The sequence below is a fragment of the Periplaneta americana genome, chromosome 2 (genome assembly GCF_040183065.1).
Source record: "Periplaneta americana isolate PAMFEO1 chromosome 2, P.americana_PAMFEO1_priV1, whole genome shotgun sequence".
Classification (NCBI taxonomy): Eukaryota; Metazoa; Arthropoda; class Insecta; order Blattodea; family Blattidae; genus Periplaneta; species Periplaneta americana.
This window is the reverse complement of record NC_091118.1, coordinates 99,322,394-99,350,208: the sequence shown is the minus strand read 5'-3', so window position 1 is coordinate 99,350,208 and position 27,815 is coordinate 99,322,394. Positions and strand designations below refer to the sequence as shown.

Genomic DNA, 27,815 nt, shown 5'->3' with positions numbered 1-27,815 from the left:
TGTATGAGTTTGTTTTCTAGTGAAATTACAGAAGTAGCACATAAATAAACATTCTTCGACATAAATATCTCATTTCCTCACAATAAACATTGTACTTTGCTGAGAAAAATGTGTTAAAATGGTTTATAATCTTGAACACTTGCATAGTATACGAATTTAAACAATTTTTACTTACAAATGGCAATGTACTGCGTATTTCTGATATTAATAGAAGTATGTAAATGTAAAAGAATCACTACGGAGACTCACAGAGTGTGCCCTGTTAGTGCATGAATAAAGTGGCTTTTAAAAGCCAGACGAATGCATAATAATAGTAATAATGATCACTGACAGTTGTTCCTTATTATTTTGATAATTTAGTAATAATACCTGTACAATATATTTTGTGTTCTTTGTGCTTCTTCCACATTCTTTTATGTTACTTTACAAATAAATATTTCTGGAACACTGTTGTGTCTATTGTGTTCATTTGTAACTATACTTGCTCTGCTCGATCCATATGGTGCTGTAGAGGAGGAGGCGGCTGTGTGAAATATGAGGGTAGTATGGATGTGTGGCGGGAGATGAGTGAAATTTTGGTTAGGTTTCGAGAAAAATGCAATTTGCAGAATTAAAATTATCCGTGACTTTTCATTTTTATGTGGGGCAAGTTTATAACCATCATCTTTCTCAAAATTCATGGTTTAGTTTAGTTTCACAATTACAAACAGATTTTTGTGATGGTAGTCATTCTCGCATTTTACTTTTACTCCATTTCCTGATTCAAATAATATAGCCTTCAACAGATTTCATGCTAAAAAGTTGACATTTTTACAGCATATTCTAACAAGTATGGTTAACAAAACTGCTGAGACTTTTTTTGGGTAAAGTAAATATTTTCAAAATTAATATGTGAAATATTTAGTCAGACACAAAAATTGAATTAAAGATTTTTAACTCTCTGCATTCGAAATTCAAATTATGGATCTGCTGTTAAATTATATGCATCATAGACATATGCATGTTCATTTTTTGTCAGACCAGTAACATATTTTGTGGGAATAGATATGTTTTGAAATAGGTGAAAATAAAATAATAATAAACTCTAAAGTTTTCACCTGGTACTGCTGGAACTTACGGACATTACTACTAATAACAAGAGGTTCCTGAATACAGAAATTAAGTCGCTAGCTTAAAAAATGGAGAAGGAAATTTAAATCCCTAAAAGTTCCCTTTCCATTCCTTCCCAAACTGAAATACCAAGCTGAGAACTATTGATTGTTGTTACAGGCAGGTGGGCTGGGAAAGGAGGATAAAATTATAATCAAAATGCAATATAAATATTTCTGTACATTGTAGTGATTTTTTTTCAAATAGACCTTCGCCTTTTACAAGATATATATGTAATATTGTATATTATACTATAAAAAAAATTGCATTCAAACATTTCCACCAAAAGTGAAATGTTTTAAAAAAATAATTCATTCTGTACTAGTAAATAGAATGGCTTGGTATAGTAGTGAACGTAGTTACCGACACAGCAGTAGAGGTGGGTGGTAAAAATGCTGCTACCGTTTTGTTTACAAAAGACTACAGATGGCTCTACGGTCGTCCTGGCAGCCTATGTTGGCATTGTTTTAGCATTGAGCTGCATATCTATCTGTTATTTGTCTATGAGTTTAAACACTCTTCTACCAGCTATCTTATTGGTTGAACTTCTGTTGTCATGGTTACCGGGGAGTAGCGTCATGTAGCCGACTCCTCTCTCCCGCTCTCGCATAGACACTGCAGGCTGCTAGATGTCGACAGTACAGGTTACAGCGCAATCTGTTATCTTTCAGTGCGAAACTATCTACAGTATAGCGAGCGGACATGACCAACTGAATGTGGTCGACTTTACGTAACTTACATCTTATCGTAGTGAATAGTAAAATTAATATAAAAGGAAAAAAGTTCATTTGCTGCAACTTGTCTGTGATCTTAATTCAGCTGAAATTATTACTGCCATATTGTGTTCTGGTAAAATATTAGGGGAGGCTCGGCCTCCCTTGCCTCCCCTGAAAATCCGCCGCTGCAGCAGGAACAATCTATTCAACACGCAACAATGATTTCTAAATGCGCAAGTATTCTAAGATCGAAAAAATGGGTTATGGTAAATGTTTCACAAAAAGCAGTATAACTTGACCTCCGATGCTTCAGTTTATATCCTCACGAAAGCCACAGACACTAACTTTCTAATCCTGGACAATCCGAAGAATACACGTATACGTCACATCAACTACCGTACTTTGACTTATCTACCGCCAATTTTCATCAGAATCCAACTCACTCACTTATTAATATTTTTAAGAGTCGGATATCACATTTTCATTCCCACATATTTCAAATTATAACCGGAGTTTGCTCCGGTTTATTTCAACTCTTATCCTAATTGTGTACCACGCATTTCTCACAAAATCTCGTTACTTCATGTTATTTTCAAAACTGGAACACGAATGCACATCAAACTACATTCTTCCGAGACCGTAAAAACGCCAATTTTAATATTCAGAGCCGAATCAATCGCATATCTAACCTTGCCCAAGTCCAAACAAACCTCTTTAAAATATTCTATTCCCCAACCGCACAACAATCCCCAAACTATCCTCTCACTGATATCTTCATAAAAAAAGCCAGAGATTCGTCTTTATTGACGCTACACAGGATTAAACAAACTTTTTCTCCTCAGTCCATTTCACAACCTATATTCTTGTTAGAGAACGGCGCAAAACTATCACACAAGTTTGCTACAATTTTACAATTTAAACTGTGTCTTCTTATCGCGTTTCTCTTTTCAGCGTCAATGACATATACTGAACTATTTACATTACCTACTACAACTACATTTCACTACTGCAGTTTCATATATCAACCCAGATATACCACTATGATGCCATATCCCATGTACAAACTCCACATATTCCATATTGAACGAGCCCTCACTTATCAAATTCCAGCATCAAAACATATTACACTCCACATCATGTTTCTCACTACATAAGTTCAGAATTATGCTAATTTTAGTCCCAAGTCCTCATTTCTACCAGTTCCATTTCATAATGGTTTCTGCCGACTTGTTAGTAACAGTCGGCGAACGCATCTTTAATCACGAGTCTAAGTATAACCTGCAAAAACGTTGCTCCTCCATTTTCTAGACACCTACAAACAAATATCACTTTGACAATACGATGACAAACTCATTATTTCAGCGCCAGTCTTTATGCCACTTATTCTATTCATGGCAAAAAGCCTTTACCATCTACAGTATATGTTACTGAATACGTCAAAATCCTACACGTTCCATCTCCTAAAAATAAACGAATCGAAATGGATTCGGTAACATTCAAGCGATAATCTCCTTTTCAAATATACATAATTCCCAATGTCTATATAAGTGCATAGTTTCAGATACAATGAAGTCACATCATTCTCAGTTGTTCTATGCCTAAGTATCTCCAACCAGGCTGGGTTTACATTTAATTTACATTATCGTTATAATTGTATATACAATAGAAAGTACTTCTCACATTTCACAATCTGAACACCAACACAACAAGCAATAAATTTAAATGTGGCTCAGTTTTCGCCGAGCACTACAAACAATTTTCCAAAGACTCATCAAATGTTCCCCTCCACGGAAATCTTTAGTAAAAGGCAAAAGATTTATTCGTTTTGAAGGGAGACCAGAGATACTCCTCTACTTCTCCTTACACCATTTAAAATCAAACGCAACAATTCGTGCGCGGAAACCCAGCATCCCACTCCCAACGCAAACATTACTTCTCCACGTACAGACTTTTTTTACTTCCCAAATCGACAAATAACTGTATTTTCTGCTACACTCTTTCACTCTTCTTCTAACATTACATTTCACTCCGATCCAAAATACAATTTTTCCCACTTCAAATGCACCAACACTACCTGATGACATCTACCGGCCATTTTCAAGAACTACAATTAACGTACCTACACTAACAAAAAACATAGCCTACCGGTATTCTATCCTTTCTCTCTCTTTCAAATCATTGAAAACCAAAGCATGTAGTCACATTAATCAAGTTCTACGTACTATGTTAGAAAAAATGTTTAAGTTTAATAACAAACAAAGCTATAAAAAGTGGAATTATCCGCCTTCATACTCACTTTTTTCAAGAAAGCATTATATCTGTAAAGCTCCATTTGCAGCTTTCGGATATCTTACACATTAGGGCATTACTATTATTTGTTTAACAGTATGCGAGAATTCATCTGTCACGAAGGTCTCTCAACTAAGCAAATGCGATGTCCTAAAAGAAGACAAGAAATATTATCTCAAAACAAGTATACATCTCAAAATAATCATAATCACAACAGGACTGTGGCGGACGGTGGGTTTGAAAGTTGAGGAGGCCAGGAAGTGAATGATGAGAATATAAAAATATAATGCGTCTGACGTACCTCATTATGCAGCGCAGAATATATAGATTTTAAGAAATTAAAATTAGGTTTTCCAATTCATGTTTTAGGATTTTAAATCTTATGTTTGGGAATTTTATATGATTTTACGGAGAAAAAAATAAAAATACACAACATAGTGTCAATATATTAAAACGGCTTGGTAAAGACTGCCTCTCTTTAGGACACTGTAATTCCTAACCTACGAATTAGGTCTTTTTAGCCCACACTGAATTTAAGAATCTTACCCTTTGCTACATAAAACGAATAAGAAAAGCAATATTTCGAGAGTAACGAGATAGCAACAAAATTGATTCGACCGTAAGAATCCGAGGCTTGCTGATTACTATTACACAGTCTAATTTTAGAGCAAATTAACTGGACGTTGCTCTTTCTTTGCAAACCGATCAAATAGGTAACACATACTGAATAACTGCTACTAGAAGAAGCTAGAGACAAATCTAAACTCTAAACTCTCGATATACTATATTTAAAATACTGTATAAGTAAATACAACTCGTAACACAAAATTATAAAACAACAGGAACACCCGCAAGCAAGACAAAATCTAACAAGATAAATGAAAACTTTTAAGCAGGGAGAGACGACTAACAACTCGTGACTCGAATTTCTAAAACCAACAAGAGAGAAAGAGAGAAAGCTTCCCAATACAGCCGAGACCAGCCGTGACTATAAGCAGTACAGTTGTCAGCGGTGGGCAGGACGTCTCCAAATCGGCTCCCCTCGCGCGTTCTAGTCAAGTGTAAACACTCTTCTGCCACCTATCTTAATGGTTGAACTTCTGTTGTCATGGTTACCGGGGAATAGCGTCTTGTTGCCGACTCCTCTCTCCCGCTCTCGCATAGACACTGCAGGCTGCTAGATGTCGACTGTACAGGTTACAGGGCTATCTGTTATTTTTCAGTGCGAAAGTATCTACAGTATAGCGAGCGGACATCACCAACTGAATGTGGTCGACTTTACGTAACTTACATCTTATTGTAGTGAATAGTAAAATTAATATAAAAGGAAAACAGTTCATTTGCTGCAACTTGTCTGTGATCTTAATTCAGCTGAAATTATTACTGCCATATTGTGTTCTGGTAAAATATTAGGTGAGGCTCGGCCTCCCTTGCCTCCCCTGATAATCCGCCGCTGCAACAGGAACAATCTATTCAACACGCAACAACGATTTCTAAATGCGCAAGTATTCTAAGATCGAAAAAATGGGTTATGGTAAATGTTTCACAAAAAGCAGTATAACTTGACCTCCGATGCTTCAGTTTATATCCTCACGAAAGCCACAGCCACTAAATTTCTAATCCTGGACAATCCGAAGAATACACGTATACGTCACATCTTCTACCGTACTTTGACTTATCTACCTCCAATTTTTATCAGAATCCAACTCACTCACTTATTAATATTTTTAAGAGTCGGATATCGCATTTTCATTCCCACATGTTTCAAATTATAACCGGAGTTTGCTTCGGCTTATTTCAACTCTTATCCTAATTGCGTACCACGCATTTCTCACAAAATCTCGTTACTTCATGTTATTTTTTTTACTGGAACACGAATGCACATCATACTACATTCTTCCGAGACCGTAAAAACGCCAATTTTAATATTCAGAGCCGAATCAATCGCAAATCTAACCTTGCCCAAGTCCAAACTAACCCCTTTAAAATATTCTGTTCCCCAACCGCCCAACAATCCCCAAACTATCCTCTCACTGATATCTTCATAAAAAGCCAGAGATTCGTCTTTATTGACGCTAGACAGGATTAAACAAACATTTTCTCCTCAGTCCATTTCACAACCAATATTCTTGTTAGAGAACAGCGCAAAACTATCACACAAATTTGCTACAATTTTACAATTTAAACTGTGTCTTCTTATCGCGTTTCTCTTTTCAGCGTCAATGACATATACTGAACTATTTACATTACCTACTACAACTACATTTCACTACTCCAGTTTCATATATCAACCCAGACATACCACTCTGATGTCATATCCCATGTACAAACTCCACATATTCCATATTGAACGAGCCCTCACTTATTAAATTCCAGCATCAAAACATATTACACTCCACATCATGTTTCTCACTACATAAGTTCAGAATTATGCTCATTTTAGTCCCAAGTCCTCATTTCTACCAGTTCCCTTTCATGACAGTTTCTGCCGACTTGTTAGTAACAGTCGTCGAACGCATCTTTAATGACGAGTGTAAGTATAACCTGCAAAAACGTTGCTCCTCCATTTTCTAGATACCTACAAACAAATATCACTTTGACAATACGATGACAAACTCACCATTTCAGCGCCAGTCTTTATGTCACTTATTCTATTCATGGCAAAAAGCCTTCACCACCTACAGTATATGTTACTGAATACGTCAAAATCCTACACGTTCCTTCTCCTAAAAATAAACGAATCGAAATGGATTCGGTAACATTCAAGCGATATTCTCCTTCTCAAATATACATAATTCCCAATGTCTATATAAGTGCATAGTGTCAGATACAATGAAGTCACATCATTCTCTGTTGTTCTATGCCTAAGTATCTCCAACCAGGCTGGGTTTACGTTTAATTTACATTATCGTTATAATTGTATATACAATAGAAAGTACTTCTCACATTTCACAATCTGAACACCAACACAAAAAGCAATACATTTAAATGTGGCTCAGTTTTCACCGAGCACTGACAAAAAATTTTTCAAAAACTCAGCAAATGTTCCCCTCCACGGAAATCTTTAGTAAAAGGCGAAAGATTTATTCGTTTTGAAGGGAAACCAGAGATACTCCTCTACTTCTCCTTACACCATTTAACAATCAAACGCAACAATTCTTGCGCGGAAAGCCAGCATCCCACTCCCAACGCAAACATTACTTCTCCACGTACAGACTTATCTTACTTCCCAAATCGACAATTAACTGTATTTTCTGCTACACTCTTTCACTCTTCTTCTAACATTACATTTCACTTCGATCCAAAATACAATTTTTCCCACTTCAAATGCACATGACATCTACCGGCCATTTTCAAGGACTACGCTTAACGTACCTACACTAACAAAAAACATAGCCTACCGGTATTCTATCCTTTCTCTCTCTTTCAAATCATTGAAAACCAAAGCATGTAGTCACATTAATCAAGTTCTACGTACTATGTTAGAAAAAATGTTTAAGTTTAGTAACAAACATAGCTATAAAAATTGGAATTATCCGCCTCCATTCTCACTTTTCTCAAGAAAGCATTATATCTGTAAGGCTCCATTTGCAGCTTTCGGATATCTTACACATTAGGGCGTTACTATTATTTGTTTAACAGTATGCGAGAATTCATCTGTCACGAAGGTCTCTCAACTAAGCAAATGCGATGTCCTAAAAGCAGACAAGAAATATTATCTCAAAACAAGTATACATCTCAAAATAATCATAATCACAACAGGACTGTGGCGGACGGTGGGTTTGAAAGTTGAGGAGGCCAGGAAGTGAATGATGAGAATATAAAAATATAATGCGTCTGACGTACCTCATTATGCAGCGCAGAATTTATAGATTTTAAGAAATTAAAATTAGGTTTTCCAATTTATGTTTTAGGATTTTAAATCTTATGTTTAGGAATTTTATATGATTTTACGGAGAAAAAAAATAAAAATAAACAACATAGTGTCAATATATTAAAACGGCTTGGTAAAGATTGCCTCTCTTTAGGACACTGTACTTCCTAACCTACGAATTAGGTCTTTTTAGGCCACACTGAATTTAAGAATCTTACTCTTTGCTACATAAAACGAATAAGAAGAGCAATATTTCGAGAGTAACGAGATAGCAACAAAATTGATTCGACCGTAAGAATCCGAGGCTTGCTGATTATTATTACACAGTCTAATTTTACAGCAAATTAACTGGACGTTGCTCTTTCTCTGCAAACCGATCAAATAGGTAACACATACTGAATAACTGCTACTAGAAGAAGCTAGAGACAAATCTAAACTCTAAACTCTCGATATACTATATTTAAAATACTGTATAAGTAAATATATCTCGTAACACAAAATAATAAAACAACAGGAACACCCGCAAGCAAGAGAAAATCTAACAACATTAATGACAACTTTTAAGCAGGGAGAGACGACCAACAACACGTGACTCGAATTTCTAAAACCAAGAAGAGAGAAAGAGAGAAAGCTTCCCAATACAGCCGAAACCAACCGTGACTATAAGCAGTACAGTTGTCAGCGGTGGGCAGGACGTCTCCAAATCGGCTCCCCTCGCGCGTTCTAGTCAAGTTTAAACACTCTTCTACCAGCTATCTTATTGGTTGAACTTCTGTTGTCATGGTTACCGGGGAGTAGCGTCATGTAGCCGACTCCTCTCTCCCGCTCTCGCATAGACACTGCAGGCTGCTAGATGTCGACTGTACAGGTTACAGCGCTATCTGTTATTTTTCAGTGCGAAACTATCTACAGTATAGCGAGCGGACATCACCAACTGAATGTGGTCGACTTTACGTAACTTACATCTTATCGTAGTGAATAGTAAAGCTAATATAAAAGGAAAAAAGTTCATGTGCTGCAGCTTGTCTGTGATCTTAATTCAGCTGAAATTATTACTGCCATATTGTGTTCTGGTAAAATATTAGGGAAGGCTCGGCCTCCCTTGCCTCCCCTGAAAATCCGCCACTGCAACAGGAACAATCTATTCAACACGCAACAACGATTTCTAAATGCGCAAGTATTCTAAGATCGAAAAAATGGGTTATGGTAAATGTTTCCCAAAAAGCAGTATAACTTGAGCTCCGATGCTTCAGTTTATATCCTCACGAAAGCCACACACACTAACTTTCTAATCCTGGACAATCCGAAGAATACACGTATACATCACATCTCCTACCGTACTTTGACTTATCTACCGCCAATTTTCATCAGAATCCAACTCACTCACTTATTAATATTTTTAAGAGTCGGATATCGCATTTTCATTCCCACATGTTTCAAATTATAACCGGAGTTTGCTTCGGCTTATTTCAACTCTTATCCTAATTGCGTACCACGCATTTCTCACAAAATCTCGTTACTTCATGTTATTTTCAAAACTGGAACACGAATGCACATCAAACTACATTCTTCCGAGACCGTAAAAACGCCAATTTTAATATTCAGAGCCGAATCAATCGCATATCAAACCTTGCCCAAGTCCAAACAAACCACTTTAAAATATTCTGTTCCCCAACCGCACAACAATCCCCAAACTATCCTCTCACTGATATCTTCATAAAAAAAGCCAGAGATTCGTCTTTATTGACGCTAGACAGGATTAAACAAACATTTTCTCCTCAGTCCATTTCACAACCTATATTCTTGTTAGAGAACGGCGCAAAACTATCACACAAGTTTGCTACAATTTTACAATTTAAACTGTGTCTTCTTATCGCGTTTCTCTTTTCAGCGTCAATGACATATACTGAACTATTTACTTTACCTACTACAACTACATTTCACTACTCCAGTTTCATATATCAACCCAGATATACCACTCTGATGTCATATCCCATGTACAAACTCCACATATTCCATATTGAACGAGCCCTCACTTATCAAATTCCAGCATCAAAATATATTACACTCCACATCATGTTTCTCACTACATAAGTTCAGAATTATGCTCATTTTAGTCCCAAGTCCTCATTTCTACCAGTTCCCTTTCATGATAGTTTCTGCCGACTTGTTAGTAACAGTCGGCGAACGCATCTTTAATGACGAGTGTAAGTATAACCTGCAAAAACGTTGCTCCTCCATTTTCTAGATACCTACAAACAAATATCACTTTGACAATACGATGACAAACTCACCATTTCAGCGCCAGTCTTTATGTCACTTATTCTATTCATGGCAAAAAGCCTTTACCATCTACAGTATATGCAACTGAATACGTCACAATCCTACACATTCCATCTCCTAAAAATATATGAATCGAAATGGATTCGGTAACATTCAAGTGATATTCTCCTTCTCAAATATACATAATTCCCAATGTCTATATAAGTGCATAGTGTCAGATACAATGAAGTCACATCATTCTCAGTTGTTCTATGCCTAGGTATCCCCAATCAGGCTGGGTTTACGTTTAAATTACATTATCGTTATAATTCTATATACAATAGAAAGTACTTCTCACATTTCACAATCTGAACACCAACACAAAAAACAATAAATTTAAATGTGGCTCAGTTTTCACCGAGCACTGACAAAAAATTTTTCAAAGACTCGTCAAATGTTCCCCTCCACGGAAATCTTTAGTAAAAGGCGAAAGATTTATTCGTTTTGAAGGGAAACCAGAGATACTCCTCTACTTCTCCTTACACCATTTAACAATCAAACGCAACAATTCGTGCGCGGAAACCCAGCATCCCACTCCCAACGCAAACATTACTTCTCCACGTACAGACTTTTCTTACTTCCCAAATCGACAATTAACTGTATTTTCTGCTACACTCTTTCACTCTTCTTCTAACATTACATTTCACTTCGATCCAAAATACAATTTTTCCCACTTCAAATGCACCAACTCTACCTGATGACATCTACCGGCCATTTTCAAGGACTACGCTTAACGTACCTACACTAACAAAAAACATAGCCTACCGGTATTCTATCCTTTCTCTCTCTTTCAAATCATTGAAAACCAAAGCATGTAGTCACATTAATCAAGTTCTACGTACTATGTTAGAAAAAATGTTTAAGTTTAGTAACAAACAAAGCTATAAAAATTGGAATTATCCGCCTCCATTCTCACTTTTCTCAAGAAAGCATTATATCTGTAAGGCTCCATTTGCAGCTTTCGGATATCTTACACATTAGGGCGTTACTATTATTTGTTTAACAGTATGCGAGAATTCATCTGTCACGAAGGTCTCTCAACTAAGCAAATGCGATGTCCTAAAAGCAGACAAGAAATATTATCTCAAAACAAGTATACATCTCAAAATAATCATAATCACAACAGGACTGTGGCGGACGGTGGGTTTGAAAGTTGAGGAGGCCAGGAAGTGAATGATGAGAATATAAAAATATAATGCGTCTGACGTACCTCATTATGCAGCGCAGAATTTATAGATTTTAAGAAATTAAAATTAGGTTTTCCAATTTATGTTTTAGGATTTTAAATCTTATGTTTAGGAATTTTATATGATTTTACGGAGAAAAAAATAAAAATAAACAACATAGTGTCAATATATTAAAACGGCTTGGTAAAGATTGCCTCTCTTTAGGACACTGTAATTCCTAACCTAAGAATTAGGTCTTTTTAGGCCACAGTGAATTTAAGAATCTTACTCTTTGCTACATAAAACGAATAAGAAAAGCAATATTTCGAGAGTAACGAGATAGCAACAAAATTGATTCGACCGTAAGAATCCGAGGCTTGCTGATTACTATTACACAGTCTAATTTTACAGCAAATTAACTGGACGTTGCTCTTTCTTTGCAAACCGATCAAATAGGTAACACATACTGAATAACTGCTACTAGAAGAAGCTAGAGACAAATCTAAACTCTAAACTCTCGATATACTATATTTAAAATACTGTATAAGTAAATAAATCTCGTAACACAAAATAATAAAACAACAGGAACACCCGCAAGCAAGAGAAAATCTAACAACATTAATGACAACGTTTAAGCAGGGAGAGACGACTAACAACACGTGACTCGAATTTCTAAAACCAAGAAGAGAGAAAGAGAGAAAGCTTCCCAATACTGTCGAAACCAACCGTGACTATAAGCAGTACAGTTGTCAGGGGTGGGCAGAACGTCTCCAAATCGGCTCCCCTCGCGCGTTCTAGTCAAGTTTAAACACTCTTCTACCAGCTATCTTATTGGTTGAACTTCTGTTGTCATGGTTACCGGGGAGTAGCGTCATGTAGCCGACTCCTCTCTCCCGCTCTCGCATAGACACTGCAGGCTGCTAGATGTCGACTGTACAGGTTACAGCGCTATCTGTTATTTTTCAGTGCGAAACTATCTACAGTATAGCGAGCGGACATCACCAACTGAATGTGGTCGACTTTACGTAACTTACATCTTATCGTAGTGAATAGTAAAACTAATATAAAAGGAAAAAAGTTCATTTGCTGCAACTTGTCTGTGATCTTAATTCAGCTGAAATTATTACTGCCATATTGTGTTCTGGTAAAATATTAGGGAAGGCTCGGCCTCCCTTGCCTACCCCTGAAAATCCGCCGCTGCAACAGGAACAATCTATTCAACACGCAACAACGATTTCTAAATGCGCAAGTATTCTAAGATCGAAAAAATGGGTTATGGTAAATGTTTCCCAAAAAGCAGTATAACTTGACCTCCGATGCTTCAGTTTATATCCTCACGAAAGCCACACACACTAACTTTCTAATCCTGGACAATCCGAAGAATACACGTATACGTCACGTCTCCTACCGTACTTTGACTTATCTACCGCCAATTTTCATCAGAATCCAACTCAGTCACTTATTAATATTTTTAAGAGTCGGATATCACATTTTCATTCCCACCTATTTCAAATTATAACCGGAGTTTGCTTCGGTTTATTTCAACTCTTATTCTAATTGTGTACCACGCATTTCTCACAAAATCTCGTTACTTCATGTTATTTTCAAAACTGGAACACGAATGCACATCAAACTACATTCTTCCGAGACCGTAAAAACGCCACTTTTAATATTCAGAGCCCAATCAATCGCATATGAAACCTTGCCCAAGTCCAAACAAACCACTTTAAAATATTCTGTTCCCCAACCGCACAACAATCCCCAAACTATCCTCTCACTGATATCTCCATAAAAAAAAGCCAGAGATTCGTCTTTATTGACGCTAGACAGGATTAAACAAACATTTTCTCCTCAGTCCATTTCACAACCTATATTCTTGTTAGAGAACGGCGCAAAACTATCACACAAGTTTGCTACAATTTTACAATTTAAACTGTGTCTTCTTATCGCGTTTCTCTTTTCAGCGTCAATGACATATACTGAACTATTTACTTTACCTACTACAACTACATTTCACTACTCCAGTTTCATATATCAACCCAGATATACCACTCTGATGTCATATCCCATGTACAAACTCCACATATTCCATATTGAACGAGCCCTCACTTATCAAATTCCAGCATCAAAATATATTACACTCCACATCATGTTTCTCACTACATAAGTTCAGAATTATGCTCATTTTAGTCCCAAGTCCTCATTTCTACCAGTTACCTTTCATGATAGTTCCTGCCGACTTGTTAGTAACAGTCGGCGAACGCATCATTAATCAGGAGTGTAAGTATAACCTGCAAAACGTTGCTCCTCCATTTTCTAGATACCTACAAACAAATATCACTTTGACAATACGATGACAAACTCACCATTTCAGCGCCAGTCTTTATGTCACTTATTCTATTCATGGCAAAAAGCCTTTACCATCTACAGTATATGCAACTGAATACGTCACAATCCTACACATTCCATCTCCTAAAAATATATGAATCGAAATGGATTCGGTAACATTCAAGTGATATTCTCCTTCTCAAATATACATAATTCCCAATGTCTATATAAGTGCATAGTGTCAGATACAATGAAGTCACATCATTCTCAGTTGTTCTATGCCTAAGTATCTCCAATCAGGCTGGGTTTACTTTTAAATTACATTATCGTTATAATTCTTTATACAATAGAAAGTACTTCTCACATTTCACAATCTGAACACCAACACAAAAAGCAATAAATTTAAATGTGGCTCAGTTTTCACCGAGCACTGACAAAAAATTTTTCAAAGACTCATCAAATGTTCCCCTCCACGGAAATCTTTAGTAAAAGGCGAAAGATTTATTCGTTTTGAAGGGAAACCAGAGATACTCCTCTACTTCTCCTTACACCATTTAACAATCAAACGCAACAATTCGTGCGCGGAAACCCAGCATCCCACTCCCAACGCAAACATTACTTCTCCACGTACAGACTTTTCTTACTTCCCAAATCGACAATTAACTGTATTTTCTGCTACACTCTTTCACTCTTCTTCTAACATTACATTTCACTTCGATCTAAAATAGAATTTTTCCCACTTCAAATGCACCAACTCTACCTGATGACATCTACCGGCCATTTTCAAGGACTACGCTTAACGTACCTACACTAACAAAAAACATAGCCTACCGGTATTCTATCCTTTCTCTCTCTTTCAAATCATTGAAAACCAAAGCATGTAGTCACATTAATCAAGTTCTACGTACTATGTTAGAAAAAATGTTTAAGTTTAGTAACAAACAAAGCTATAAAAATTGGAATTATCCGCCTCCATTCTCACTTTTCTCAAGAAAGCATTATATCTGTAAGGCTCCATTTGCAGCTTTCGGATATCTTACACATTAGGGCGTTACTATTATTTGTTTAACAGTATGCGAGAATTCATCTGTCACGAAGGTCTCTCAACTAAGCAAATGCGATGTCCTAAAAGCAGACAAGAAATATTATCTCAAAACAAGTATACATCTCAAAATAATCATAATCACAACAGGACTGTGGCGGACGGTGGGTTTGAAAGTTGAGGAGGCCAGGAAGTGAATGATGAGAATATATAAATATAATGCGTCTGACGTACCTCATTATGCAGCGCAGAATTTATAGATTTTAAGAAATTAAAATTAGGTTTTCCAATTTATGTTTTAGGATTTTAAATCTTATGTTTAGGAATTTTATATGATTTTACGGAGAAAAAAATAAAAATAAACAACATGGTGTCAATATATTAAAACGGCTTGGTAAAGATTGCCTCTCTTTAGGACACCTACGAATTAGGTCTTTTTAGGCCACACTGAATTTAAGAATCTTACTCTTTGCTACATAAAACGAATAAGAAAAGCAATATTTCGAGAGTAACGAGATAGCAACAAAATTGATTCGACCGTAAGAATCCGAGGCTTGCTGATTACTAATACACAGTCTAATTTTACAGCAAATTAACTGGACGTTGCTCTTTCTTTGCAAACCGATCAAATAGGTAACACATACTGAATAACTGCTACTAGAAGAAGCTAGAGACAAATCTAAACTCTAAACTCTCGATATACTATATTTAAAATACTGTATAAGTAAATATATCTCGTAACACAGAATAATAAAACAACAGGAACACCCGCAAGCAAGAGAAAATCTAACAACATTAATGACAACTTTTAAGCAGGGAGAGACGACTAACAACACGTGACTCGAATTTCTAAAACCAAGAAGAGAGAAAGAGAGAAAGCTTCCCAATACAGCCGAAACCAGCCGTGACTATAAGCAGTACAGTTGTCAGCGGTGGGCAGGACGTCTCCAAATCGGCTCCCCTCGCGCGTTCTAGTCAAGTTTAAACACTCTTCTACCAGCTATCTTATTGGTTGAACTTCTGTTGTCATGGTTACCGGGGAGTAGCGTCATGTAGCCGACTCCTCTCTCCCGCTTTCGCATAGACACTGCATGCTGCTAGATGTCGACTGTACAGGTTACAGCGCTATCTGTTATTTTTCAGTGCGAAACTATCTACAGTATAGCGAGCGGACATCACCAACTGAATGTGGTCGACTTTACGTAACTTACATCTTATCGTAGTGAATAGTAAAATTAATATAAAAGGAAAAAAGTTAATTTGCTGCAACTTGTCTGTGATCTTAATTCAGCTGAAATTATTACTGCCATATTGTGTTTTGGTAAAATATTAGGGGAGGCTCGGCCTCCCTTGCCTCCCCTGAAAATCCGCCGCTGCAACAGGAACAATCTATTCAACACGCAACAACGATTTCTAAATGCGCAAGTATTCTAAGATCGAAAAAATGGGTTATGGTAAATGTTTCCCAAAAAGCAGTATAACTTGACCTCCGATGCTTCAGTTTATATCCTTACGAAAGCCACAGACACTAACTTTCTAATCCTGGACAATCCGAAGAATACACGTATACGTCACATCTCCTACCGTACTTTGACTTATCTACCGCCAATTTTCATCAGAATCCAACTCACTCACTTATTAATATTTTTAAGAGTCGGATATCACATTTTCATTCCCACCTATTTCAAATTATAACCGGAGTTTGCTTCGGTTTATTTCAACTCTTATCCTAATTGTGTACCACGCATTTCTCACAAAATCTCGTTACTTCATGTTATTTTCAAAACTGGAACACGAATGCACATCAAACTACATTCTTCCGAGACCGTAAAAACGCCACTTTTAATATTCAGAGCCGAATCAATCGCATATCAAACCTTGCCCAAGTCCAAACAAACCACTTTAAAATATTCTGTTCCCCAACCGCACAACAATCCTCAAACTATCCTCTCACTGATATCTTCATAAAAAAAGCCAGAGATTCGTCTTTATTGACGCTAGACAGGATTAAACAAACATTTTCTCCTCAGTCCATTTCACAACCTATATTCTTGTTAGAGAACGGCGCAAAACTATCACACAAGTTTGCTACAATTTTACAATTTAAACTGTGTCTTCTTATCGCGTTTCTCTTTTCAGCGTCAATGACATATACTGAACTATTTACTTTACCTACTACAACTACATTTCACTACTCCAGTTTCATATATCAACCCAGATATACCACTCTGATGTCATATCCCATGTACAAACTCCACATATTCCATATTGAACGAGCCCTCACTTATCAAATTCCAGCATCAAAATATATTACACTCCACATCATGTTTCTCACTACATAAGTTCAGAATTATGCTCATTTTAGTCCCAAGTCCTCATTTCTACCAGTTCCCTTTCATGATAGTTTCTGCCGACTTGTTAGTAACAGTCGGCGAACGCATCATTAATCAGGAGTGTAAGTATAACCTGCAAAAACGTTGCTCCTCCATTTTCTAGATACCTACAAACAAATATCACTTTGACAATACGATGACAAACTCACCATTTCAGCGCCAGTCTTTATGTCACTTATTCTATTCATGGCAAAAAGCCTTTACCATCTACAGTATATGCAACTGAATACGTCACAATCCTACACGTTCCATCTCCTAAAAATATATGAATCGAAATTGATTCGGTAACATTCAAATGATATTCTCCTTCTCAAATATACATAATTCCCAATGTCTATATAAGTGCATAGTGTCAGATACAATGAAGTCACATCATTCTCAGTTGTTCTATGCCTAAGTATCTCCAACCAGGCAGGGTTTACGTTTAAATTACATTATCGTTATAATTCTATATACAATAGAAAGTACTTCTCACATTTCACAATCTGAACACCAACACAAAAAGCAATAAATTTAAATGTGGCTCAGTTTTCACCGAGCACTGACAAAAAATTTTTCAAAGACTCATCAAATGTTCCCCTCCACGGAAATCTTTAGTAAAAGGCGAAAGATTTATTCGTTTTGAAGGGAAACCAGAGATACTCCTCTACTTCTCCTTACACCATTTAACAATCAAACGCAACAATTCGTGCGCGGAAACCCAGCATCCCACTCCCAACGCAAACATTACTTCTCCACGTACAGACTTTTCTTACTTCCCAAATCGACAATTAACTGTATTTTCTGCTACACTCTTTCATTCTCCTTCTAACATTACATTTCACTTCGATCCAAAATACAATTTTTCCCACTTCAAATGCACCAACTCTACCTGATAACATCTACCGGCCATTTTCAAGAACTACGCTTAACGTACCTACACTAACAAAAAACATAGCCTACCGGTATTCTATCCTTTCTCTCTCTTTCAAATCATTGAAAACCAAAGCATGTAGTCACATTAATCAAGTTCTACGTACTATGTTAGAAAAAATGTTTAAGTTTAGTAACAAACAAAGCTATAAAAATTGGAATTATCCGCCTCCATTCTCACTTTTCTCAAGAAAGCATTATATCTGTAAGGCTCCATTTGCAGCTTTCGGATATCTTACACATTAGGGCGTTACTATTATTTGTTTAACAGTATGCGAGAATTCATCTGTCACGAAGGTCTCTCAACTAAGCAAATGCGATGTCCTAAAAGCAGACAAGAAATATTATCTCAAAACAAGTATACATCTCAAAATAATCATAATCACAACAGGACTGTGGCGGACGGTGGGTTTGAAAGTTGAGGAGGCCAGGAAGTGAATGACGAGAATATAAAAATATAATGCGTCTGACGTACCTCATTATGCAGCGCAGAATTTATAGATTTTAAGAAATTAAAATTAGGTTTTCCAATTTATGTTTTAGGATTTTAAATCTTATGTTTAGGAATTTTATATGATTTTACGGAGAAAAAAATAAAAATAAACAACATAGTGTCAATATATTAAAACGGCTTGGTAAAGATTGCCTCTCTTTAGGACACTGTACTTCCTAACCTACGAATTAGGTCTTTTTAGGCCACACTGAATTTAAGAATCTTACTCTTTGCTACATAAAACGAATAAGAAAAGCAATATTTCGAGAGTAACGAGATAGCAACAAAATTGATTCGACCGTAAGAATCCGAGGCTTGCTGATTACTATTACACAGTCTAATTTTACAGCAAATTAACTGGACGTTGCTCTTTCTTTGCAAACCGATCAAATAGGTAACACATACTGAATAACTGCTACTAGAAGAAGCTAGAGACAAATCTAAACTCTAAACTCTCGATATACTATATTTAAAATACTGTATAAGTAAATATATCTCGTAACACAAAATAATAAAACAACAGGAACACCCGCAAGCAAGAGAAAATCTAACAACATTAATGACAACTTTTAAGCAGGGAGAGACGACTAACAACACGTGACTCGAATTTCTAAAACCAAGAAGAGAGAAAGAGAGAAAGCTTCCCAATACAGCCGAAACCAGCCGTGACTATAAGCAGTACAGTTGTCAGCGGTGGGCAGGACGTCTCCAAATCGGCTCCCCTCGCGCGTTCTAGTCAAGTTTAAACACTCTTCTACCAGCTATCTTATTGGTTGAACTTCTGTTGTCATGGTTACCGGGGAGTAGCGTCATGTAGCCGACTCCTCTCTCCCGCTTTCGCATAGACACTGCATGCTGCTAGATGTCGACTGTACAGGTTACAGCGCTATCTGTTATTTTTCAGTGCGAAACTATCTACAGTATAGCGAGCGGACATCACCAACTGAATGTGGTCTACTTTACGTAACTTACATCTTATCGTAGTGAATAGTAAAATTAATATAAAAGGAAAAAAGTTAATTTGCTGCAACTTGTCTGTGATCTTAATTCAGCTGAAATTATTACTGCCATATTGTGTTCTGGTAAAATATTAGGGGAGGCTCGGCCTCCCTTGCCTCCCCGAAAATCCGCCGCTGCAACAGGAACAATCTATTCAACACGCAACAACGATTTCTAAATGCGCAAGTATTCTAAGATCGAAAAAATGGGTTATGCTAAATGTTTCCCAAAAAGCAGTATAACTTGACCTCCGATGCTTCAGTTTATATCCTTACGAAAGCCACAGACACTAACTTTCTAATCCTGGACAATCCGAAGAATACACGTATACGTCACATCTCCTACCGTACTTTGACTTATCTACCGCCAATTTTCATCAGAATCCAACTCACTCACTTATTAATATTTTTAAGAGTCGGATATCACATTTTCATTCCCACCTATTTCAAATTATAACCGGAGTTTGCTTCGGTTTATTTCAACTCTTATCCTAATTGTGTACCACGCATTTCTCACAAAATCTCGTTACTTCATGTTATTTTCAAAACTGGAACACGAATGCACATCAAACTACATTCTTCCGAGACCGTAAAAACGCCACTTTTAATATTCAGAGCCGAATCAATCGCATATCAAACCTTGCCCAAGTCCAAACAAACCACTTTAAAATATTCTGTTCCCCAACCGCACAACAATCCTCAAACTATCCTCTCACTGATATCTTCATAAAAAAAAGCCAGAGATTCGTCTTTATTGACGCTAGACAGGATTAAACAAACATTTTCTCCTCAGTCCATTTCACAACCTATATTCTTGTTAGAGAACGGCGCAAAACTATCACACAAGTTTGCTACAATTTTACAATTTAAACTGTGTCTTCTTATCGCGTTTCTCTTTTCAGCGTCAATGACATATACTGAACTATTTACTTTACCTACTACAACTACATTTCACTACTCCAGTTTCATATATCAACCCAGATATACCACTCTGATGTCATATCCCATGTACAAACTCCACATATTCCATATTGAACGAGCCCTCACTTATCAAATTCCAGCATCAAAATATATTACACTCCACATCATGTTTCTCACTACATAAGTTTAGAATTATGCTCATTTTAGTCCCAAGTCCTCATTTCTTCCAGTTCCCTTTCATGATAGTTTCTGCCGACTTGTTAGTAACAGTCGGCGAACGCATCATTAATCAGGAGTGTAAGTATAACCTGCAAAAACGTTGCTCCTCCATTTTCTAGATACCTACAAACAAATATCACTTTGACAATACGATGACAAACTCACCATTTCAGCGCCAGTCTTTATGTCACTTATTCTATTCATGGCAAAAAGCCTTTACCATCTACAGTATATGCAACTGAATAAGTCACAATCCTACACGTTCCATCTCCTAAAAATATGTGAATCGAAATTGATTCGGTAACATTCAAATGATATTCTCCTTCTCAAATATACATAATTCCCAATGTCTATATAAGTGCATAGTGTCAGATACAATGAAGTCACATCATTCTCAGTTGTTCTATGCCTAAGTATCTCCAACCAGGCAGGGTTTACGTTTAAATTACATTATCGTTATAATTCTATATACAATAGAAAGTACTCCTCACATTTCACAATCTGAACACCAACACAAAAAGCAATAAATTTAAATGTGGCTCAGTTTTCACCGAGCACTGACAAAAAATTTTTCAAAGACTCATCAAATGTTCCCCTCCACGGAAATCTTTAGTAAAAGGCGAAAGATTTATTCGTTTTGAAGGGAAACCAGAGATACTCCTCTACTTCTCCTTACACCATTTAACAATCAAACGCAACAATTCGTGCGCGGAAACCCAGCATCCCACTCCCAACGCAAACATTACTTCTCCACGTACAGACTTTTCTTACTTCCCAAATCGACAATTAACTGTATTTTCTGCTACACTCTTTCATTCTCCTTCTAACATTACATTTCACTTCGATCCAAAATACAATTTTTCCCACTTCAAATGCACCAACTCTACCTGATAACATCTACCGGCCATTTTCAAGAACTACGCTTAACGTACCTACACTAACAAAAAACATAGCCTACCGGTATTCTATCCTTTCTCTCTCTTTCAAATCATTGAAAACCAAAGCATGTAGTCACATTAATCAAGTTCTACGTACTATGTTAGAAAAAATGTTTAAGTTTAGTAACAAACAAAGCTATAAAAATTGGAATTATCCGCCTCCATTCTCACTTTTCTCAAGAAAGCATTATATCTGTAAGGCTCCATTTGCAGCTTTCGGATATCTTACACATTAGGGCGTTACTATTATTTGTTTAACAGTATGCGAGAATTCATCTGTCACGAAGGTCTCTCAACTAAGCAAATGCGATGTCCTAAAAGCAGACAAGAAATATTATCTCAAAACAAGTATACATCTCAAAATAATCATAATCACAACAGGACTGTGGCGGACGGTGGGTTTGAAAGTTGAGGAGGCCAGGAAGTGAATGACGAGAATATAAAAATATAATGCGTCTGACGTACCTCATTATGCAGCGCAGAATTTATAGATTTTAAGAAATTAAAATTAGGTTTTCCAATTTATGTTTTAGGATTTTAAATCTTATGTTTAGGAATTTTATATGATTTTACGGAGAAAAAAATAAAAATAAACAACATAGTGTCAATATATTAAAACGGCTTGGTAAATATTGCCTCTCTTTAGGACACTGTACTTCCTAACCTACGAATTAGGTCTTTTTAGGCCACACTGAATTTAAGAATCTTACTCTTTGCTACATAAAACGAATAAGAAAAGCAATATTTCGAGAGTAACGAGATAGCAACAAAATTGATTCGACCGTAAGAATCCGAGGCTTGCTGATTACTATTACACAGTCTAATTTTACAGCAAATTAACTGGACGTTGCTCTTTCTTTGCAAACCGATCAAATAGGTAACACATACTGAATAACTGCTACTAGAAGAAGCTAGAGACAAATCTAAACTCTAAACTCTCGATATACTATATTTAAAATACTGTATAAGTAAATATATCTCGTAACACAAAATAATAAAACAACAGGAACACCCGCAAGCAAGAGAAAATCTAACAACATTAATGACAACTTTTAAGCAGGGAGAGACGACTAACAACACGTGACTCGAATTTCTAAAACCAAGAAGAGAGAAAGAGAGAAAGCTTCCCAATACAGCCGAAACCAGCCGTGACTATAAGCAGTACAGTTGTCAGCGGTGGGCAGGACGTCTCCAAATCGGCTCCCCTCGCGCGTTCTAGTCAAGTTTAAACACTCTTCTACCAGCTATCTTATTGGTTGAACTTCTGTTGTCATGGTTACCGGGGAGTAGCGTCATGTAGCCGACTCCTCTCTCCCGCTTTCGCATAGACACTGCATGCTGCTAGATGTCGACTGTACAGGTTACAGCGCTATCTGTTATTTTTCAGTGCGAAACTATCTACAGTATAGCGAGCGGACATCACCAACTGAATGTGGTCGACTTTACGTAACTTACATCTTATCGTAGTGAATAGTAAAATTAATATAAAAGGAAAAAAGTTCATTTGCTGCAACTTGTCTGTGATCTTAATTCAGCTGAAATTATTACTGCCATATTGTGTTCTGGTAAAATATTAGGGGAGGCTCGGCCTCCCTTGCCTCCCCGAAAATCCGCCGCTGCAACAGGAACAATCTATTCAACACGCAACAACGATTTCTAAATGCGCAAGTATTCTAAGATCGAAAAAATGGGTTATGCTAAATGTTTCCCAAAAAGCAGTATAACTTGACCTCCGATGCTTCAGTTTATATCCTTACGAAAGCCACAGACACTAACTTTCTAATCCTGGACAATCCGAAGAATACACGTATACGTCACATCTCCTACCGTACTTTGACTTATCTACCGCCAATTTTCATCAGAATCCAACTCACTCACTTATTAATATTTTTAAGAGTCGGATATCACATTTTCATTCCCACCTATTTCAAATTATAACCGGAGTTTGCTTCGGTTTATTTCAACTCTTATCCTAATTGTGTACCACGCATTTCTCACAAAATCTCGTTACTTCATGTTATTTTCAAAACTGGAACACGAATGCACATCAAACTACATTCTTCCGAGACCGTAAAAACGCCACTTTTAATATTCAGAGCCGAATCAATCGCATATCAAACCTTGCCCAAGTCCAAACAAACCACTTTAAAATATTCTGTTCCCCAACCGCACAACAATCCTCAAACTATCCTCTCACTGATATCTTCATAAAAAAAGCCAGAGATTCGTCTTTATTGACGCTAGACAGGATTAAACAAACATTTTCTCCTCAGTCCATTTCACAACCTATATTCTTGTTAGAGAACGGCGCAAAACTATCACACAAGTTTGCTACAATTTTACAATTTAAACTGTGTCTTCTTATCGCGTTTCTCTTTTCAGCGTCAATGACATATACTGAACTATTTACTTTACCTACTACAACTACATTTCACTACTCCAGTTTCATATATCAACCCAGATATACCACTCTGATGTCATATCCCATGTACAAACTCCACATATTCCATATTGAACGAGCCCTCACTTATCAAATTCCAGCATCAAAATATATTACACTCCACATCATGTTTCTCACTACATAAGTTCAGAATTATGCTCATTTTAGTCCCAAGTCCTCATTTCTACCAGTTCCCTTTCATGATAGTTTCTGCCGACTTGTTAGTAACAGTCGGCGAACGCATCATTAATCAGGAGTGTAAGTATAACCTGCAAAAACGTTGCTCCTCCATTTTCTAGATACCTACAAACAAATATCACTTTGACAATACGATGACAAACTCACCATTTCAGCGCCAGTCTTTATGTCACTTATTCTATTCATGGCAAAAAGCCTTTACCATCTACAGTATATGCAACTGAATACGTCACAATCCTACACGTTCCATCTCCTAAAAATATATGAATCGAAATTGATTCGGTAACATTCAAATGATATTCTCCTTCTCAAATATACATAATTCCCAATGTCTATATAAGTGCATAGTGTCAGATACAATGAAGTCACATCATTCTCAGTTGTTCTATGCCTAGGTATCTCCAACCAGGCAGGGTTTACGTTTAAATTACATTATCGTTATAATTCTATATACAATAGAAAGTACTTCTCACATTTCACAATCTGAACACCAACACAAAAAGCAATAAATTTAAATGTGGCTCAGTTTTCACCGAGCACTGACAAAAAATTTTTCAAAGACTCATCAAATGTTCCCCTCCACGGAAATCTTTAGTAAAAGGCGAAAGATTTATTCGTTTTGAAGGGAAACCAGAGATACTACTCTACTTCTCCTTACACCATTTAACAATCAAACGCAACAATTCGTGCGCGGAAACCCAGCATCCCACTCCCAACGCAAACATTACTTCTCCACGTACAGACTTTTCTTACTTCCCAAATCGACAATTAAGTGTATTTTCTGCTACACTCTTTCACTCTTCTTCTAACATTACATTTCACTTCGATCCAAAATACAATTTTTCCCACTTCAAATGCACCAACTCTACCTGATGACATCTACCGGCCATTTTCAAGAACTACGCTTAACGTACCTACACTAACAAAAAACATAGCCTACCGGTATTCTATCCTTTCTCTCTCTTTCAAATCATTGAAAACCAAAGCATGTAGTCACATTAATCAAGTTCTACGTACTATGTTAGAAAAAATGTTTAAGTTTAGTAACAAACAAAGCTATAAAAATTGGAATTATCCGCCTCCATTCTCACTTTTCTCAAGAAAGCATTATATCTGTAAGGCTCCATTTGCAGCTTTCGGATATCTTACACATTAGGGCGTTACTATTATTTGTTTAACAGTATGCGAGAATTCATCTGTCACGAAGGTCTCTCAACTAAGCAAATGCGATGTCCTAAAAGCAGACAAGAAATATTATCTCAAAACAAGTATACATCTCAAAATAATCATAATCACAACAGGACTGTGGCGGACGGTGGGTTTGAAAGTTGAGGAGGCCAGGAAGTGAATGACGAGAATATAAAAATATAATGCGTCTGACGTACCTCATTATGCAGCGCAGAATTTATAGATTTTAAGAAATTAAAATTAGGTTTTCCAATTTATGTTTTAGGATTTTAAATCTTATGTTTAGGAATTTTATATGATTTTACGGAGAAAAAAATAAAAATAAACAACATAGTGTCAATATATTAAAACGGCTTGGTAAATATTGCCTCTCTTTAGGACACTGTACTTCCTAACCTACGAATTAGGTCTTTTTAGGCCACACTGAATTTAAGAATCTTACCCTTTGCTACATAAAACGAATAAGAAAAGCAATATTTCGAGAGTAACGAGATAGCAACAAAATTGATTCGACCGTAAGAATCCGAGGCTTGCTGATTACTATTACACAGTCTAATTTTACAGCAAATTAACTGGACGTTGCTCTTTCTTTGCAAACCGATCAAATAGGTAACACATACTGAATAACTGCTACTAGAAGAAGCTAGAGACAAATCTAAACTCTAAACTCTCGATATACTATATTTAAAATACTGTATAAGTAAATACATCTCGTAACACAAAATAATAAAACAACAGGAACACCCGCAAGCAAGAGAAAATCTAACAACATTAATGACAACTCTTAAGCAGGGAGAGACGACTAACAACACGTGACTCGAATTTCTAAAACCAAGAAGAGAGAAAGAGAGAAAGCTTCCCAATACAGCCGAAACCAGCCGTGACTATAAGCAGTACAGTTGTCAGCGGTGGGCAGGACGTCTCCAAATCGGCTCCCCTCGCGCGTTCTAGTCAAGTTTAAACACTCTTCTACCAGCTATCTTATTGGTTGAACTTCTGTTGTCATGGTTACCGGGGAGTAGCGTCATGTAGCCGACTCCTCTCTCCCGCTCTCGCATAGACACTGCAGGCTGCTAGATGTCGACTGTACAGGTTACAGCGCTATCTGTTATTTTTCAGTGCGAAACTATCTACAGTATAGCGAGCGGACATCACCAACTGAATGTGGTCGACTTTACGTAACTTACATCTTATCGTAGTGAATAGTAAAATTAATATAAAAGGAAAAAAGTTAATTTGCTGCAACTTGTCTGTGATCTTAATTCAGCTGAAATTATTACTGCCATATTGTGTTCTGGTAAAATATTAGGGGAGGCTCGGCCTCCCTTGCCTCCCCGAAAATCCGCCGCTGCAACAGGAACAATCTATTCAACACGCAACAACGATTTCTAAATGCGCAAGTATTCTAAGATCGAAAAAATGGGTTATGGTAAATGTTTCCCAAAAAGCAGTATAACTTGACCTCCGATGTTTCAGTTTATATCCTTACGAAAGCCACAGACACTAACTTTCTAATCCTGGACAATCCGAAGAATACACGTATACGTCACATCTCCTACCGTACTTTGACTTATCTACCGCCAATTTTCATCAGAATCCAACTCACTCACTTATTAATATTTTTAAGAGTCGGATATCACATTTTCATTCCCACCTATTTCAAATTATAACCGGAGTTTGCTTCGGTTTATTTCAACTCTTATCCTAATTGTGTACCACGCATTTCTCACAAAATCTCGTTACTTCATGTTATTTTCAAAACTGGAACACGAATGCACATCAAACTACATTCTTCCGAGAACGTAAAAACGCCACTTTTAATATTCAGAGCCGAATCAATCGCATATCAAACCTTGCCCAAGTCCAAACAAACCACTTTAAAATATTCTGTTCCCCAACCGCACAACAATCCTCAAACTATCCTCTCACTGATATCTTCATAAAAAAAGCCAGAGATTCGTCTTTATTGACGCTAGACAGGATTAAACAAACATTTTCTCCTCAGTCCATTTCACAACCTATATTCTTGTTAGAGAACGGCGCAAAACTATCACACAAGTTTGCTACAATTTTACAATTTAAACTGTGTCTTCTTATCGCGTTTCTCTTTTCAGCGTCAATGACATATACTGAACTATTTACTTTACCTACTACAACTACATTTCACTACTCCAGTTTCATATATCAACCCAGATATACCACTCTGATGTCATATCCCATGTACAAACT

At 36.7% G+C, this 27,815-nt stretch overlaps 1 protein-coding gene and 7 non-coding genes across 9 annotated transcripts in view; all 8 read right to left on the bottom strand.

Annotated features, from left to right (window-relative positions):
- The window catches only part of Mvd (mevalonate diphosphate decarboxylase), a 196,682-nt gene that overhangs the window by 38,761 nt on the left and 130,106 nt on the right, over positions 1 to 27,815 (bottom strand). The window lies entirely within an intron of this gene.
- LOC138695412 (U5 spliceosomal RNA) lies at positions 3,592 to 3,710 on the bottom strand. Its single transcript, XR_011331172.1, has one exon. It is a non-coding gene; the product is annotated as a U5 spliceosomal RNA (small nuclear RNA).
- LOC138695401 (U5 spliceosomal RNA) lies at positions 7,147 to 7,266 on the bottom strand. The gene has a single exon (XR_011331161.1). It is a non-coding gene; the product is annotated as a U5 spliceosomal RNA (small nuclear RNA).
- On the bottom strand, positions 10,695 to 10,814 carry LOC138695399 (U5 spliceosomal RNA). Its single transcript, XR_011331159.1, has one exon. It is a non-coding gene; the product is annotated as a U5 spliceosomal RNA (small nuclear RNA).
- On the bottom strand, positions 14,255 to 14,374 carry LOC138695398 (U5 spliceosomal RNA). The gene has a single exon (XR_011331158.1). It is a non-coding gene; the product is annotated as a U5 spliceosomal RNA (small nuclear RNA).
- LOC138695397 (U5 spliceosomal RNA) lies at positions 17,801 to 17,920 on the bottom strand. Its single transcript, XR_011331157.1, has one exon. It is a non-coding gene; the product is annotated as a U5 spliceosomal RNA (small nuclear RNA).
- LOC138695396 (U5 spliceosomal RNA) lies at positions 21,360 to 21,479 on the bottom strand. Its single transcript, XR_011331156.1, has one exon. It is a non-coding gene; the product is annotated as a U5 spliceosomal RNA (small nuclear RNA).
- On the bottom strand, positions 24,918 to 25,037 carry LOC138695394 (U5 spliceosomal RNA). Its single transcript, XR_011331155.1, has one exon. It is a non-coding gene; the product is annotated as a U5 spliceosomal RNA (small nuclear RNA).